Below are 17,500 nucleotides of genomic sequence, written 5' to 3' on the forward strand. Positions count from 1 at the left end.
CGCCGCCGCTGACAAAACTGTCCATTCAAGAACATCAACTTTGCCAGCAGCCAGGAGTAAACAAGTTAACAAAACAGCAGTATGCCATTTTGGCTTGTTGTTAATTATCAGATATGTCCATTTCTACCCGTTCTGTGGCTTGTGATACAACTGCTGTCGACAGCACTCAGCAAGACGCTTAGGGAAGGGCAGTGTGTTGAGAAAACCAGTATACCGCTGAAATGACACTGGATCAGCACAAGCAGACATCTGAACACCTGAATGCATTTGAAGAGATCTTTAGGGTTTCCAGAAGGGTAGTATAGATAAGGCCAAAATGTGTATATTTCTGTTTTGCTTTATTTAAAAAAAAGATACATTTTCACTTTTATTTTCAGCATCTACCTACATACATTAAAGTGCAATGCCCTGCATTCTGGATGCCATCTCTTTGTCTCAAGACTAAAAAGCACAGGAGGCATCAAGCTTATTTTCCTTTCCGTGAGTTTGGGAACTCATGAACTCCTTCAGTCCCTTGTTCCAGATGAGTCCTGGGAGGGCAAAACAGCACCAAAGAAGTCTGTCACACCAATAAACAAAGTCAGTCCTCCAGCAACTAGCATGGTTACACTCTGCACAGTGGAGCAAAGCACACCAAAAGAATCCTCTCCTTCACTTTCTTTAAGAAGAAAACACATAGGACATTTTGATAGAGGAGCAGAGACTGCATAGGGAGGGTGAAAAAAGGAAACCTGTCAAAAGTCTGGGGAACTGAATGCTTTACAAGCTGGCTGCCTTCCCATGTTTCTCCTTAGTGTCAAAAATCTGTTTTGAGACACGCAGGAGCATGAGGAAACCCGTCTCCTCGTCGAATGACTGCGGACACTTCGCAGTGTTGCTTCATGTTGCTCTGTATTCCTCAGACGCTCGGGGACAAGCTCATGGATTATAATCCAGCACCTCCGTGGGGCTGTAATCTGGGGAGACTGTCGTGGTCTGTGGCCTCATGTTACATAAAGAGGTGGGATGTGTCAAAGCACCCAAATGCATCTGCCATCAGAGAGAATGGGATTTTTTTACCTTTTTTCTGTGTGCCTGTGTGTGTGCGCGCGCGTGTGTGTGTGTGTGTGTGTGTGTGTGCGTGTGTGTGTGAGTGTGTGTGTGTGTGTTTGTGAAGTGCGGTAATGAGCTCTCAAGTTCCTACTGCTCAATGTTGCTGCTGAGGCCTTGTTTATCTCCATCTGTGGAGCTGTGTGGGCGTGTGAGGAGCGTGGGAAAAAAGAGCTCGTGCTGCGGTGAGAGTGCACTGGCAAACACCCGTTATGGAGCTGAACCCATGCACCCATGACCCACCTGCTTGCTCTGCACCAACGGCCTCAGAGACTAGACAAAGATCAGACATGTTGAGAAGAAACAAGAAATTGGGTACCAATTTTACTCACTCCATCAAACTCAACAACACTGTAACAAACCTGGTATATTTCTCGACAGAAGATGAAAACATCTCCAGATAATGACAGCGTGCATCTAGGTCTGCACTTAACTCAGAGTAAGTGAAAAAAAAAGCGACACCCCGACCCTTTTTTCTCTCTGAAAAGCTATAATCACTGTGTATTTCTTCGGCATGTCAACAAAGTCTCCCAATTTATATTTATCCAATTATCAAAGGACAGATAACACTTTTGGCATTTGACTGATCGTTTTGTCTTGGGCATCATTACAGAAAGCACCACCTGCTTTTCTATAGTGTGTCCTTGGCTCGCATCGGAATCAGTGTAAAAAAAAAAAACACACGCAAAAACATGCAATCATTCCTGCCACGGCTCCTCAGTAACAGCCATGGATGAAGCCCAGGCGCAGAAAGGAGCTTTTCTCCAATGACGCAGCTGATTTGAATATCAAAACAAAATGTAAAACGGTGATTAAAACCCAATTAGACAGCATAGCGCTGAGAAGTCAATTAGGATTTCTGAGGCACAAGAGAAAGAGAGAGAGAGACAGAGAGAGAGAGAGAGAGAGGTTAAGAGAGAGAGAGAGAGAGAGAGAGAGAGAGAAACAGATGGCAAGGTGAGGAGAGAGCATCAGAGGCGCGGCCTTTGGGCATGGCCTGTGGGTGACACTGTCAGTATGGATGCCACTACGGGGAGCCAAAGGAGGGGGGAATGAAGACAGGCGTCAGACAGACAGTCCTCCTTAGTGCAAACACGGAAGGAACGAAAGCGTATGGTAATCGGCGCACTCTCGGGAGACAGACAGGTCCTCTCCAGGTCACCGCTGAAGGGAGGAAGAGGGACAAGGAACAAAAAGATGGGAATTGACAATGCGCTTTCCCCCATCATAAACTATCCATAAATAATGAGTCATTTGCATTGGCTTTTAAATTAAGATGAGAATGCATGTGGAGAGTGGGGATTTCTGCATGGCAGTCCGGTCACCCCCTCAAAAAGAGCCTCTTTTTTTTTGGTTCCAAATGTCTTTATTATGCAGTCCCAGTGCACCCTCCCTGACCACACTATTCCTCACTGATCCTCCCATTCTTTATTAATGCAGTCATAATGAATGTGGAATATGTGGAGAAAGACAGATAGAGAGATAGACAGAGAGAAAAGAGAGATGAAGGGACATATGGAGAGAGAGAGTGAGGGGAGAGAAGGGGGAGAGAAAGAATGAGAGAGAAAAAGGGAGTGAGTGAGTGAGAGAGAGAGAGAGAAAGGGGGAGAGGAAAGTGCCCTCACGTCAAAGTCGGGTTTTTGATCACTCTCCCGGAGCCACAGGGGACCAGCGTGGTGGTGTTGAAATACAGCCCCCTCTGACACCCTCTCCTCCTCCACCACCTCCTCCTCCTCCTCCTCCTCCTCCACCTCCTCCTCTCGCAGAGCCAGATCCAGCCACCGAGGGAGCACAGTGAGGCACGTTCGGCATTATGCAGCGCTAATCACTCCCTTGCTACCGACTACAACAGAAACACTACAAACACCATCCAGAGAAATCCCACCAAAAAGCTCCCAAAGGCAGTTAAGTGAAGAGCTAAGTGGTGGGAAAAAAAGAGATAAGAAAATGACAAATCATGTGCAGGTGCTGCCACTCATTGACCCTGAGCATTAAATATTAAGATAGGGTTTAAATGAATAATACAACATAATAAAATGGTATTAAGAGGGTCTTTTTGAAAAATGATTGAGGGAGTCAAAGTGGTGGAGGCTGCCATATCAGGTGAACAGTCGGGAAGAAAACAGAGTAAAAAGCCAATGCTGCCTTCTGATCAATCTGCAGCTCTGGGAAAGGTGTAGGTGCACACCAGACTACTCTCTGAGTGTTGTTGCAGCAGGGAAGCCAGAGTTGGGACACACAGGGACACATACACGGTCACACGCATCCTTCAAGACAAACCACAGTGTCAGTGAGTGTTTACTTTTGAACGGCCCCCAACCTCCCCACCCCCACCCCACCAACCCCCAGGAATCCAGAAGAGCTGTCAGGGCTTTGAATATTCTTCCTCGTGGGAAAAACTCTTTATCTTTCACAAAAAACGCTCATCAGAGTTCAGTGCCGTTTAAAAGCAGTAGTCGGCGTGTTTATCAACGCACATGGTTTATTTATAGTAACAATTGCCGAGCCACATTTGCATGATTGGAGGGTGGTTAATGGCGGAGGCTACAGCTAAAGCAGAGCAATTGTGGGGAAATTGCGAGCAAATAGCGCTTTCTTTAGCATTTTTCCTGCAAAGCAGCTTGAGCTCAGTACAAAAGACAGGTTTCAGCAGAGTTGATTTTGGGCTTATGCACTTCGGCATGCGTGGACGGCATTTCCATTTGAAACAGAGGACTGGAACACATCAGAATACTCTGCCTGACAGATCAAGAAGGGAGGTGCAGGGTGGAGAGTGCATGTGCGTGTGTGTGGGGGGTGCCGGGGGGGGGGGGTTTGGCTTTAGTGTTGATGGGCTTTTATGTCAACAGACAAGAACCTCCCTTACCAGCCTCTCTCTTTTTGAGTTCTCAGGAGAACTTCTGTGGCACTTTATCTGTCTTACATAGTTTTGAGTATGTGAGAAAAGCTGGGGATAAGACATTAAAGCTCTCCATCGGAACGTAATCTCACCAGCAGAGCAGCCTGGACAACGGCTTATTCCAGCCCTGGTCTGGCACGGGTCCGACCTGATCTGGCGTAGGTCCGACCTGGTCCGGCACATCTAAGCCAGATCAGGGTCAGATTTTTCCCAAACTGTGCCACTATCTGGGGCACCATCAAACACATTCCTCTATAGTACAATGCAGTATTTGCCCACAAACTAACCGAAAGCCTCCCTCACTGTTTATGCTTTATGGTGTGTCACAAATATGTCATTTGAAATAAAAAGGGGGAACAGACATGTATGCTTTTAATGGAGCCTGAAAAAGAATCTGCCTGAAAGCCATGGACTCTCTCTTTGAGAGACACAAGTACAAAGTGCTCTAACTCCCCTTCCAGGCACCACAGTGGAGAGGAAAGCACTGTTAGCCTGCTGGTGAGAAGCCCATTCAGGCTCAGGTGTGAACAATCTGCACTCCAAGTGAAATGAACACTATTGATTACTGTCTTTCTTCTTCTTCCTCTTCTTCTACTTCTTCTTCTTCTTCTTCTTCTTCTTCTTCTTCTTCTTCTTCTTCTAAATACAGTCCTTGAGTATGAATGGGCCAATGGCGACATGACAAATGATAGCGAAGTAGCAAAAAAAAAAGAGAGCAGGAGAAAAAGCAGTAAGGAGAGAGTATGAGACGAGAGGGAAAAAAGAAGACAATATTCACTTAGCCTCTCAGAAAGAAGCCAATGTGTTCCCCCCAGTAGACTAGTGCCCTTGGGCACTTGAGGGACACTTGTACCTGCTTGCTCCCTTTCAGTGAAATTCGCTCCATGGGTGGTTCCTCCCTGGCTGCCCCTGGAGCCTGCAAGACATGTTCACAGCCCTGCCTGCCAGAGATTCCCTGCGGACGGACTCATATTGGCCTTTTATCCCGCGCCACCTCCATGCATGAAAGGGAAGTGAAAGCCAAACCCCCCCCCCCCCCCATGGAAACCGGCTGCTAATTGTTCGCCCACCTCGGGAAGCAATCAAAGATGGCAGGAGTTTTTTTCCCGGGCACTGCAGTACTGTGATGTGCCTCGCTGATGAACGACATGTAAATGCTGGTGCCGTTCTTCCTCTTGGCTTTATCCAGCAACCACGAGACCGATGCCAGGCACATTCTGATGTTGGCATAACATTTGCTCAGGGAACAGCTGAATTTGCTACAGTGTTCCCTACTACCAACCAAACAAGCACATCTGCTAGTTACGGAACCAGGACACAGACAGAAAGATCTGTTCTGGAGCAAATAGTTTATTGATTAGTTGGCCATGCCCTTAAGAAAATATAATTGCATAGGAAAACAAATGAGATAACAACACTGTGACTGCTGCTGCCAGCACTCGCCAAGGGGCTGGATCACTTGAAGTGACAGTTAAAGAACACGTGCATGCTGCATGGTAATGAAGTGTTACTTAACGAATGCTGCTAAACGAGTTCTAAGCCAGATCCTGTTTCAGCAGCGTGTTTGCTTCCACCCTGTACTTTAAGAGTAGCAGCTCTTGAGTGTTGGTGTATTGAAAGCATAGGAGATGGGATTCTGCTCCACAGCTTCCGACCTACACCAAAGGCAACAGAGAGACCAGATGCGGGACACCTCTGCAGCAAAGCGCTTGACAGGGCAATTAGGATGTAATGGAATTGAGGCTCTCCACTTCAGGAGCAGCACCTGAAGTCACCATGGAAACGCAGATGGCAGTCTCCGTTTTTTTTTTTTTTCGTTTTTTTTTTTACTTTTTTCAATTTGAAACACTTTTGTCAGAGAACTCTGCCATGGTGAGGTGCTTTTTTGGAAGCCATTTTCACTTGTACCTCTGAACATCCTTCTCTCACACATAGCCATGCTCAGGCACTTTTTTTGTCCCCTGTCTTCTCTCTTGGATGAAAGCACACCACCTGGATAAGAGTTGCAGCGGGAAATAAAGGTGGAGGGCTGCTAAGCTTTGTAACACGTTCCAGCAGCTGAACCCAACAGCAATTACACATAGCCTGACACATTCAGAACATGGAGCAAACTGCAGCTCATTGAGGAAACCAAGGCAATGTGTTATCAAATAAATATGCACACAGTGCAGGAGATGCTCAATAATACATGGTAACAAAACAACAAATAAGAGACAAAAACTCAAAGTCAAAAATAAAGGGAAGCAAAGAGATCTAATGGAAATCAATAAAGAAAGGGTGAGCAAAACAAGATATGGCATTACCAGGGCAGGCTAAGCCTTAATGAGCTGATTGAATGAGGAAAAGAAAAGAAATGGCTGAAAACAATGACTGTGCTTGGCAGGAAATGAGCAAAAACAACCTCATAGTGGGGTTGCCTTGGTCACATAACATGGCCTGCAGAATAAATTGATTTCTCAGACCAACCTTGACCTTTCCCCTGCAACTCCATCCACCATCCGCCTGCCTGCACTCAGTCGGTCCACTCAGGTGTACACATCAGCAGAGGCCACCACCTCTCCACCCTGAGTAAGGGCAGTAGGGTGGTGGTAGAACTTGAAGGTTGAGGGGCAATTAGCAATTAGCAGAGAACAGTGGATGGGTGACAGCAGTTGGAGTGTATGTGGCCGTAGCAACGCAAAACAGGATATTGAGTGCAGGGAGGAGAGCTCTTAATGAAGACAAATGAAGATTAAGAGCTTTGACACACACACACACACACACACAGCCAACATGATCTGATCGATGTCCATGAGCCAACAATGAAAATAGGGGGGTTGATGTGTTGGGAGTGGGGGGGGTTGGAGGGGTCTCCAGTAGGAGAGATTTAGTGATCACGTCTGCTCGTGTTGACCTCTAGGGATCAAGCATTCATCACCAGGGGGCGGCAGAGGTCATGAGGGGAGGTGGTCTGAACATGGCCTGTTTTGTGACCTTTGGCCTCACCGCCGGGTGTCCCTGTGGCGGTTGTGTGTGTCGCAATTTGACAGCAGCCAACAGCAGCCAACAACAGCGAAAGCCGCGTCTACCCTCGATTGGTTCCCACGATGGCGGCTTGGCCTGGCTGGCAGGAAAAACGCTCCATTCTCTGAGCCAGGTCTTTGCCCCTGGGTGACACTCTTGCACACACATGCAAAACTGTCGTGCCATAACAAGACAGCATCAGGGAGAAGAGGGCTGAGAACAAAGAATGAGATAAACAACAACAGCAGCGATTTGAGAAATACACATTTTCTCAAAACCTCCTTAATGAAGCCCTGGTGGGGACCGGAGAGCACTTTGTATATTCTTGCAAGCAGTTCCAAACCGCTCCGTTTCATAAGAAAACATACTTTTGCTCTTGGATGCAATAGAAAGCAATTAATACAGTAATGCAGGCACGGCGGTGCCTTGGGGGTTCCTCCATGCAAATTATCTCAAAGGTAATTTGGAGAAAGTTGGAGAGAGACATTGAGTTTAGCTTAAGGCGGCCACTCACAAACAACAAATCCCTTTATGGCAACAAAGGAGCTCATAAAAATGTTATTATGCAGGCTAACCTTGGTTCACAACGCAATTAACAGTGTAGATTTCTGATTATGAAGTTATACTTCAAGTTGAACCATTTTGACCTTAAAAGTCAAAGCAAATTAACTTTAAAATGGATGGAAATAGCTAACCTTTCAATTTACTACTCCGCGCACACACGCGCGCACACACGCGCGCGCACGCACACACACACACACACACACACACACACACACACACACACACACACACACACACACACACACACACACACACACAAACACACACACACACACACACACACACACACACACACACACACACACACACACACACACACACACACACACACACAAAAGACACCCTGTTTGTTTTGTTTACTAATTCCACAAGCAATTGAACTGTCATAACAGTTAGGGTGTACGAAAGATCTCTGCTGGCTTCTTCTACTTCTTCAAGAAAGGGATTAACTTCGGCAACACAGAAGTGAAAAGTAAGCTCTGATAAACCCTTAAGGGGGACGACTTCACTCTGTTAATCAAAGAGTAGCACTCGCCGCTGTCAATATCGCTGATCAGACTGGTTTTTCCACATTAACGAAACAACTTCATGAGCCTCTCTGCTAGCAGCATTAATCTCCTGCAGAAGCCCCCTTCTCTCTCTCTCTCTCTCTCTGTTTTATGCCCTGATCAATAAACGCTATCTCTCCCACCCCAGGCAGAGAGTGTGGGAACCGCACTCTTTTTTTTTGACGCTGGACAGCTTTTCTCCAGAAGCACAAGGTCTATATAACTCGGCAGACACAGGATAAAAAACATATTAAGCTCCCGTTTGTAAAAGCTGTGGATACTGTGTTTTAAAAAAAAACACCAAAGAGCAGTGGCGGCTTAGAGACTATATTGCACAATTACCGACTCATTCTTTTAAAAAGCTGTAATGCTGCCAGGATTTCACCACAGCTCATTCACTTACAGCAATATGTTGCCCTCTGTAATAATTGCCTGGTTTTGCTCTTGTAAACAGTCATTATACAGAAATTCTTCTTTATGCAATACATTGTTTTGGGTGTTTTCTTGTCTGCTGAAAAATGTTGAGGCGCTCTGAATTGGCAATTGTTTATAAAAAAAAATGGATGTGTGTGTGGGCCATGTTAATGACTGCTTAATGTGTTCCTTGACAGTATAGTAAAACATGCTACACTATGCTATGGTCTGCATTCAGTCAGCAGCGTAGGCATCTGAAATAGCACCTAAAAGTAAACAGACACAAAAGCAAATATCAGACTAATACAACCAAGGACCTTATTAACTGAACAAGCTTCTTTATTTACAGCATTTTGTATTCATTTCTTTGTGTGTTTGTGTGTTTTCTCCTTTGATTTGATATGTGAAGATTTGTTTTTCTTCTTTTGCTGACGGAACTGAACACTGAGAGAGCCACACAGGTATCCCTGGTTAGACCTGAAGCTTCTCCTATCAAAATGAGCTTTTCACTATGCGGGGAATAAAATAATCCTATGCCTTAGTACGCCACTTAAGGTAATTGCAAGCTTGTACTCTGTCTGCTGGAAACAAATGAGGTGCCCACTAGGCAGTGCCTTCACTATAATCAAAGTAGCTCTTTCGAAATGTGCAGAGAGAAAAATAACTAGACAGAGAGTAGTCATCTGGAGGAGATGGTTTCAATGAACCAGTAGAAAAGAAATAAGACATACAGTGGATGGATACTACACTAGGAAATATGTCTACTGTAGCTCAGACCCTAAGTTGCATATGAGGCATCTCACCCACCACCCATTTTGTCTGAGATCAGGCATGTTTTTAGGGAATCAGAGACCTCCTATTCTTGTGACCACAGCAGAACGTGCTTACCCAACGAGTCTAGCGGTTGGAAACATATGGGGTTAGATTGGGAGCAGCGTGACTGTGAATACATTCAGTCACGCAACTACCCTGTAAAAGTCTCTCTCTTTCTCCCTGTGTTCAGATACTTTAGACAGCAGACAGTAGTGTAGCGAGCCTGTTTCCAAGCATTACTGAAGCATATGAATCACCTTCAGTGCCCAGTCATAAAGACCAATGCTTTCCTAAGTTGCATCTTTCATCAATAACATAGTTGCAATCGAAGTTGAGAAACTCTAATTTTGAAAATGCCTTTCACTGCGCTTAAAATCAGCACTGGAATTAAATTTGAATTTTTTCGCAAGATAAGGATTTTACGAAAATAACTATTTTAGCATGTGAGGTTTTTTTTTCACACAACAGTCTGCTAAGCTCTGTGGGCAAGAAATCTTTCAGTGAAGCGGCGACGCTCTCCCCCATCACCCTAATAATGTGCATTTCACTTGGCAGGCCCTCTTTAAAGTGGAAATGCCTCCACATCCACACGCTCGCACGGAGAAGGGGGTTCAGAATGCAAACAAGGGGTTCTAATCTAATCCACTGCCAGACAGGGAGCCTCCTCTCACCATCTGCCAAGTGGACTGAAGGAGCTGGCGCCCTCATCCCCGGAGGCTCTAACGCTCCGCAGCATTACCATAGAAATGTGCAGGTGGCGATTTAGGGGTGCTGGTGGTGCTGGAGGTGGTGAAGGCAGCACAGAGTGACCCACAGACTTTTTGCGATTGCAGTGGACCTTGGCCCTCGCCTCTCCTTTCTCTCTCTCCAGTGTTTCAGGTCAGCCTTCCTCCTTTCACTTTGAAGTTCTCTCTACCTCCCTCTCCCTCTCTCTCTCTCTCTCTCTCTTTCACACTTGCTGGCAAAAGGCTTTATATATATATATATATATATATATATATATATATATATATATTTAGGGACGGCAAAAAGAGAGTCTGCAATCTCACAACCATGACCACAGGATTAGCACAACCCTGGGGGGAATAGGAAGACGACAGGGGGTGTTCGTTAGTGCGGTGAGCACACCACATCCCCCCCCCCCCCCCCCCCCCACCCCGACCCCCAGCCCACACCACCGGCTTGGGCTGGGCTACGGGGGGGATTAACAGACGACTCAGGCAGCAAAGAACACCCAGCATCGGTCTTTCGCCTGGTTCCCCGGAAACCAATTTGTGCGGCAGAGAACAGAACGAGAGAGTTGGCTAATTCAGCCAGCGACGGCCTCCCCATTTCAAATTCTCCTTTTGTTGTTCGTCCTCAGAGAACCGCATCTGGGCCTGCGTCTACATCTAGTTTCAGCAGCGGCTCAACTCCCTATGGAAAACAGCCATCCATGAAGGTTACATCACACCGCCTACCATGCTCTTCATTGACTTAATTATCATTCACTGCCAAGGTACACTGAGCCAGACGATATAATAATTACCTATTTGTCTCGGACGGATTTTATAACTCCTCGTTTTTATCATTAATTGCATGGCTGGGCACTGGTGATGGGGTGGGTCAACGAAGTGACCAGGGGCTGAATTGCCACAGACCCCGTCGGGGCTGGAGGTAAATACAGCATGGGAGAGGACAAAGAGAGGAAGGTAATGAAGGGTGGCCTCCACTAACAGGGGTGATAAACTGTGACAGGGGAACTTTACAGCACAATAAAAGAGGGAGGGGGTGGGGTGGGTGAGGGTAGAGAAGGCCCTGCTGTCAACGGCACGCACTTACACGGTGAGAAAGTTCTCCCTCTGTCACACTATCTGCAAGATAGCCAGCGGGCATTCACACTGTTGTCCTGAGAAAGTGCCTGAACAGTTTTGGCACGGGGTATACTACATGCTTCACCAGACAGACCACCTCAAGTAGTCATGGCAATACCGCAACATTCATCCTTTGTATTTTTATTGCTAGGCTGTGCACTACTCACAATCAAATGACCATTTTTATTTGCTAAACAAGCAGGCCTTTGATACAGCTATTTCATCTGTTTACCACAGAAAATCAGGTCTCAAAAAAAGCAAGTTGAACAAATTGAAGGCCATCCTGCTACATCTGTTTCAGAGGGGTAATAAAAATGAGTTGTGTTGGCTGGCATGCAAGCTAAGCTGTTTCTGATGGAGCATCTTCCTCATCGTTTACTGAAGCTCCTTTGAGATACTCACTGTGCCTTTCTCTCTCGCTTCACCAAGGCCGTTTGAAACCAACTTTGACCGGAACTGGGAGATTAGGTGAGGTGTGAGTGCCGGGACGTGAGGTGGCCTAGCACATCCGAGTTCACCCGACTTAATAAAGCCAGTCTATATCTACCCTGGGGATCTCCTCAACCCCAATTATATCCCTGACATGTGTCCCTCTGGCTCTCCCACGCCTCCCCCACCCCACCTCTGCAACCTCCCGCCCAATCAGATTACAGAGCTCTGGAGCATCAGGCCAGCAGCACTCAATCCTTTTGACGTTATTTGGAGAAGACGCCTTTGGACCGTCACCCGTCCATGTATCCATGCCAATTAGCCCTAAGGGCACCCACTTGTGACACCCACACACAAGAAGTGTTCTACTACATCAACTGTGTGGAGTTCTAACGAAAGCAAGTGAAAACAACACAAAGTTTCCGCGTGATGGAGATGCACTTGAGGACACTGGGTGTTTTGTCCGCTCGGCCGATCCTTGGCATACTCCAAGGTCACGAGCAAACCTGCATCTGGCTAACCATCTGCTCCCCTGCACCCCCAGAGATGTGCTGTGACTGTCACACCTTAGCATTGTCCTTTGGTGTCCTAGTGCTTGACTATGGCATTTGCCATTGGCTGTCAGACTGGACAGGATGCCTCGACAGACTCCCTAGGCACCAACTTCAGAGGCTCTGTCCAGTTGTCCCACAGAACAGCAATAAACAACTGAGAAGCAGGGCACAGGGCGTTTCTTTTGTAGAGCGCCAGCATGTGGAGGTTGCTCATAGCAACACTTTTAACCCTCTTATATTTACAGGACATTGTGTGTGTGAGAATGAACTCTACAGTTTGCTTCTGAGAGGCAGTTGCACAATACAATACCAACATATCACCCATGACTAATGATTACAGAATAATCCCGTCAGAAAACAGAAAAGGTGTGTAATGGGCAAACAACCCAAAATAACTCCCACTCAAAAATGCATAGCTTCTTACCAGGTCTTTCAGCCTCTCCGACTGCTTGATGCTGGTTTGTTGGTTCTCGGGCAGAAAACGTGGGATGGCGGTGGGATCGGCTACTTCATTGAGCTGTGACTTGGGATCGACCTAGAAAAATGCAGAAAATGAGACAACATGCTAAGACAAGGAATTGTTGCGAAACAAATTTCCCCTGCGCATGCCAAAGATATACCCAAAACGGCAATACAAACTGCTTGAGAAATTAACAAACTGTCCTAATGGACCCAGATATAGCCTATTTTGTGTTGTCATTTACAACTTTTGGCCTTAATAACTAGCATTTAGAGTTTAATATGGCAGTCTGCAGAATTTAAATACAGCCCAGAGTGTAAGAACACAATTAAAGTGTGTTTTTTGTGTGTATAGGTACTAACACATGGAGACAGCAGAGAAGAGAAACATAAGCCCTAATGTTACAGAAGTCTAAGCATTTAACATGCATAATGGACTGATTTCAACTCAAATCTTCCCAAATCCAAAGGAGGAGCTGGCCAAATCTCAGGGCAACCCAGAACGCAAGCTGCTCCCCCAATCTGCTCAACATGCAGAAGGCCTTTCATAGCCAGCATGCAGCTTCAAGCAGAAACCGTGATCCTGGTCAGCGCAACTCACACGCAAACCTCCTCATTCTACTGTGACTGAAATGCCCAACGTGAACAGATCCAACGAGCTTTTTTTTTCTGAGCAGCGGAGATGCTCAGTTTAAGAAGTCTGTTTGAAAGCAATGTAAGTTTGTCCTTATCTGAACTACAGGTAGATATCTTAAAATGAACTTACTAGTTAGAATTATTTAAAAGAAACTGAATTAGGTTGTGCCGTGTCTCACGATATAAATTATAGATATGTGGAAAGTTATGAAAGCATTTACTTGAAGAAATTTTGCAAATGGACAGTGACACCTAAGCATTGGAGAGGACGGGGGACTGGAAATCCAATGATAACAAGATAGTGATCGATAGCAGCGCCTCATCTGAGCCAAGATGCTCGTCTCTGCCAAAATAACACTGGACTGCACTGTCTCTGGAGGAAAGAGAAATGTGCCCCTCCTGTCCAAGTTCCCCTGGCCCCGGCAGAAAGGTTGATGATCCTGGAGTAGGTGGGAGCTGAGGGTAACATTCCTGTGGAGTCTTCAGAGACAGGGCCCTGGATAAGCCCACTGACCAGCTGGCTGCCACATGCTTACGTGGGGTCAGTTGAGGTTAGAGAGGAGTAGCCATGTGCTGGACTTTAAAATCGCACCGATTTTAATACAGGTTAGAGGCGCCGCTCTGATGTGCTGAAATTGACCTGAATGCTAGGCTAAAAATATTGAGGGAAAATTCTAGACAGAAAGAGAGAAAACAGCCCACCAGTGTCAATAATAGGCTTAATGGAATTGGCGTTATACTCTCGGGCAGCTTGCCAGAGGTTTATTGTATTTTACTCCACAACATTGCTGTACTGAATTTCATTCGGGTCGATAACATGCAATGGCTGCAATCAGAGGCAAAGTCAAATCTGTCTTTTTCTTTTAATGCAAAATACAACAAAAATGGCCTCCTGTTACTGTAAATGTGTGTGTGTGTGTGTGTGTGTGTGTGTGTGTGTGTGTGTGTGTGTGTGTGTGTGTGTGTGTGTGTGTGTGTGTGTGTCTGTGTGTCTGTGTGTCTGTGTGTTTTTTCTGTATGTTTTTTCTGTGTGTTTTTTTCTGTGTGTTTTTTCTGTGTGTGTTTGGACAAAGCCAAACATTCCAGTTACTCTGGAATTATATTGATGGTACAAAAATGTCCAGGACTACACCGATTATTCCCCAGTGCCTCGCATCTTGGTTGTAACAAGTGATTTGTTGCAGTTTCCTAACGAGGACAACAGATAATAAACCACCTGTTTGACCTACCAGAACCTGATTGGTGCGCAGAGGCAGACCTGTGAAAGTCATTCTTAAAGTTATTTGGCCTGAGCACAGGAAAATCCTGGAACAAGCTCTCCTGGCTTCTGACCTACCAGACTTTAAAGGCCTCCAACAAATTGCATATGCATGGGGCCAGGTTGCACAATCAAGGCAGCCTTTTAAAGTTTATCTCACTGCTCTTTAAAGGGAAAATTCTCTCATTTCCAAAGCATTTCACCCAAAAGCCAACATCAAAATAAAGGGAGAAAAAAAACGCTCTGCCCCAGAAAACAAACATTGGAAGTACTTACAAGGAAACAAACAATCAGCGAAGGCTTTGGGATACCAGCTTCAGCTTAATCGTCTCTGATTATACAAAGCTAGCAGAACAGAGAAAGGCAATTCCATCACCAGTCGCAAGATTACATTACGGTTCAGCCTTGGTCCAACCTCCACCGTAAAACAATGTATTTCACTCCCAGTCCACACAGCATATACCCTCCCAACCGCAGCACCAGTGCTCTGTGAGAGAAAACAGGGGGAGGTTTGGACTGGAGTGGCCCTGGAATGCTGCTTAAGTTGGGCCACGCCATTTCATTTTCAAAACAAACCAGTGTGATAAGCAGCATTTCAATCACTCTCCACGCTGAGGGCTATGCAAGTCGCAAGGACTACATTACATGTTCATATCATGTTCCATTAATCTGGTGGAGACACCGCAGCACAGAGGGCAGAAGGAAACAATAGATAGATAGATAGATAGATAGATAGATAGATAGATAGATAGATCAAAAAATAGATAGATCGATAGAGGAGTAGATATGTGAGAGGAATAGAGAAGAGAATAAAGAGAAGAACAAGAAATGTAGAGACGAGAAGAAAATAGAAGAGAAGAGAGTCCCGGGTGGAAACCCAGCGGTCACCCCGCGTCCAACCCTGTTTGATTAATCACAGGCCCCAAGGCGGGGGGACTTATCCTCTCATCATCCAGGATCAGGCAGCAGGGAGGAATCACAGAGGAACATTAGGGGCGCTGGATAACATATCGCAGACAACCACCTCACCAGAGCACCACCCCAATGCCTCACCCCACACACTCCAAAAAAACATAGGCAGCATCAGGCTACAGGCCAATAAAAAACTTTTTTTTTTTGGACTTTAACCACTTAATTTTTTTCCTAAATTCAAAGTGAGATTTATTCAGATACTATTTCTTCAAGTCATTTTTCAGGTCAAAAAAGTCATTATCACCAAATGTAGTCTATGTGTGATAAAAAAAAATGCTCACAGGACCAGCCCCACAAATTAAAAAAGTGACATGGCGCTTCAGCAGCATCAAGCCCACCTAATGTAGGCCTAGGAGACGTTTTGTCCTCCTCCACTTCATAAAAAATATCATTATGCATTTTTTACTGAGACTATAAAAGAGCAATAGTCCCGCGAGGACTCTTGTAGGAAGTGAGTTTGACAAAGCCTTTTGAATTTGTCACCATTGAACGTTACTATACTTCATGCTCCTTTCAAGGCTTGAGCAAATATGCATCTCACAATCAGAAAACAGCGAAGCTCCTTCTCAGCAGCAGCGACAGTCCAGCAAATGTGTATTTGCTTCCATTTTATGGCTCACACATTTTTATATTAAATTATTTTCTGCCTGCAGGAATGTTCAGGAGGTAAGGTAAGGGGTGTGAGAGCGGCACCTGAGGCCCATAGCCATAAACGTCAGAGGAAAAGCAAACGGCAAACCTGACAGCCTACAGCCTTTCTGACAAACTAGCCCCAAGACCAGACTAGACGCAGAGAGGGTTGGGGGAAGGGGCTCTCTCGTGAAAGTCCGAAGACCATCACCAGGCTCCGACCGCCATGCATGTTTCAGATGCTGAGAGGATGCAGTTGCCGGCTAGCCTGCCTTTCTGCTGTCTATTAAAAGCAGGCATGTGGGTCAGGGCTGTATTTCAGACTTCGGCCGACCCGTCCGCTCAGCACAGGACCCCGCGGGAGGGACAGACGCGCTGTGACTACCCCTCCACTTCACATCACCATTTCCTATCTGCACACTTAACTTGTTTTTGTCAACTCTTTCCTTCTTCTCCGCTGCATTCCTTCTCTCTCTTTCTCCTTAAGTCATGTCACCCGCAAACTCTCTCCTTCGCTCTCACACACTTCTCTCTCTCCAAGTCCACCTCTTCTCGCTACTTTTATTGGACAAATTGCATGACCCCTGTTGCACCCCCCCCCCCCCCCCCCGCCCCCTCAACACTGCGAAGAAAACCAATCTATTTTGTATTCAGGTCACACATATTCAGCTGATTAACTTCTGAACCTTGTGACCTTGCCAGACTTTGTTGGGAGGAAAACTGAGATTTGTCTTAGTGGCATTAAGTCTGCTCTTTGTCTACAAAAGGGGGAGGAGCAAACTCTGCTCCAAGCCAATGAGAAACAGACATGTTTGCTCTGGCTTGCCAAGTGCCTGAGCAATGAATAAATACATACAGTAAAGAGTAAATCAAGTACAAGTCCTGCGTCACCTTCTGCCCTCCCTCAACCTCTGCTAAGACAAAGGAAAAGAGAGGAACACTGAAATGAGTTTGACACTCATAGAACACACACACACACACACACACACACACACACACACACACACACACGCTGCATGCACTCTTAACTCTGCAGCAGTGTGACAGATCCTCCCAGGGCAGAGCTATCCCACTCCTTTCAGATGGGTCCACAGGGGATGCTATTAACATAGAATAATTGCGAAGGAAACTATCCTGTTAATGCAATACAATATCATGAGCACGGGGGAAAAAGACATACAATTTACCATTGTGTCCCCTCGTCCCCATTTACTGCCAATCTATGATATTACAGATTTATGAAGGATATCAGACTGTTAGTTTAACTGATGGAGCATTCAGCTCTATAATAACCAGGCCATTGCACACTGAGAGGCTGATTAGCAATCCTCTACCCTGTAAAGGGTATTATAATGCTAATCTTTGCGGAAGAAAAAAAA

General features: G+C 45.8%; 1 protein-coding gene across 3 annotated transcripts in view; it reads right to left on the reverse strand.

Annotated features, from left to right (window-relative positions):
- The window catches only part of sema6cb (semaphorin 6Cb), a 114,111-nt gene that overhangs the window by 84,822 nt on the left and 11,789 nt on the right, over positions 1 to 17,500 (reverse strand). For all 3 annotated transcript variants that reach the window (XM_076280693.1, XM_076280694.1, XM_076280692.1), the window contains exon 2: positions 12,591 to 12,701. The gene's annotated coding sequence lies outside the window, so the exon portion shown is untranslated. The remainder of the gene's footprint in view (positions 1 to 12,590; positions 12,702 to 17,500) is intronic.

Source organism: Alosa pseudoharengus, unplaced genomic scaffold (genome assembly GCF_046254945.1).
Source record: "Alosa pseudoharengus isolate Yale_2024_CS ecotype anadromous, Long Island Sound unplaced genomic scaffold, YU_APseudo_1.1 YU_APseudo_1.1_scf_12, whole genome shotgun sequence".
Classification (NCBI taxonomy): domain Eukaryota; kingdom Metazoa; phylum Chordata; class Actinopteri; order Clupeiformes; family Clupeidae; genus Alosa; species Alosa pseudoharengus.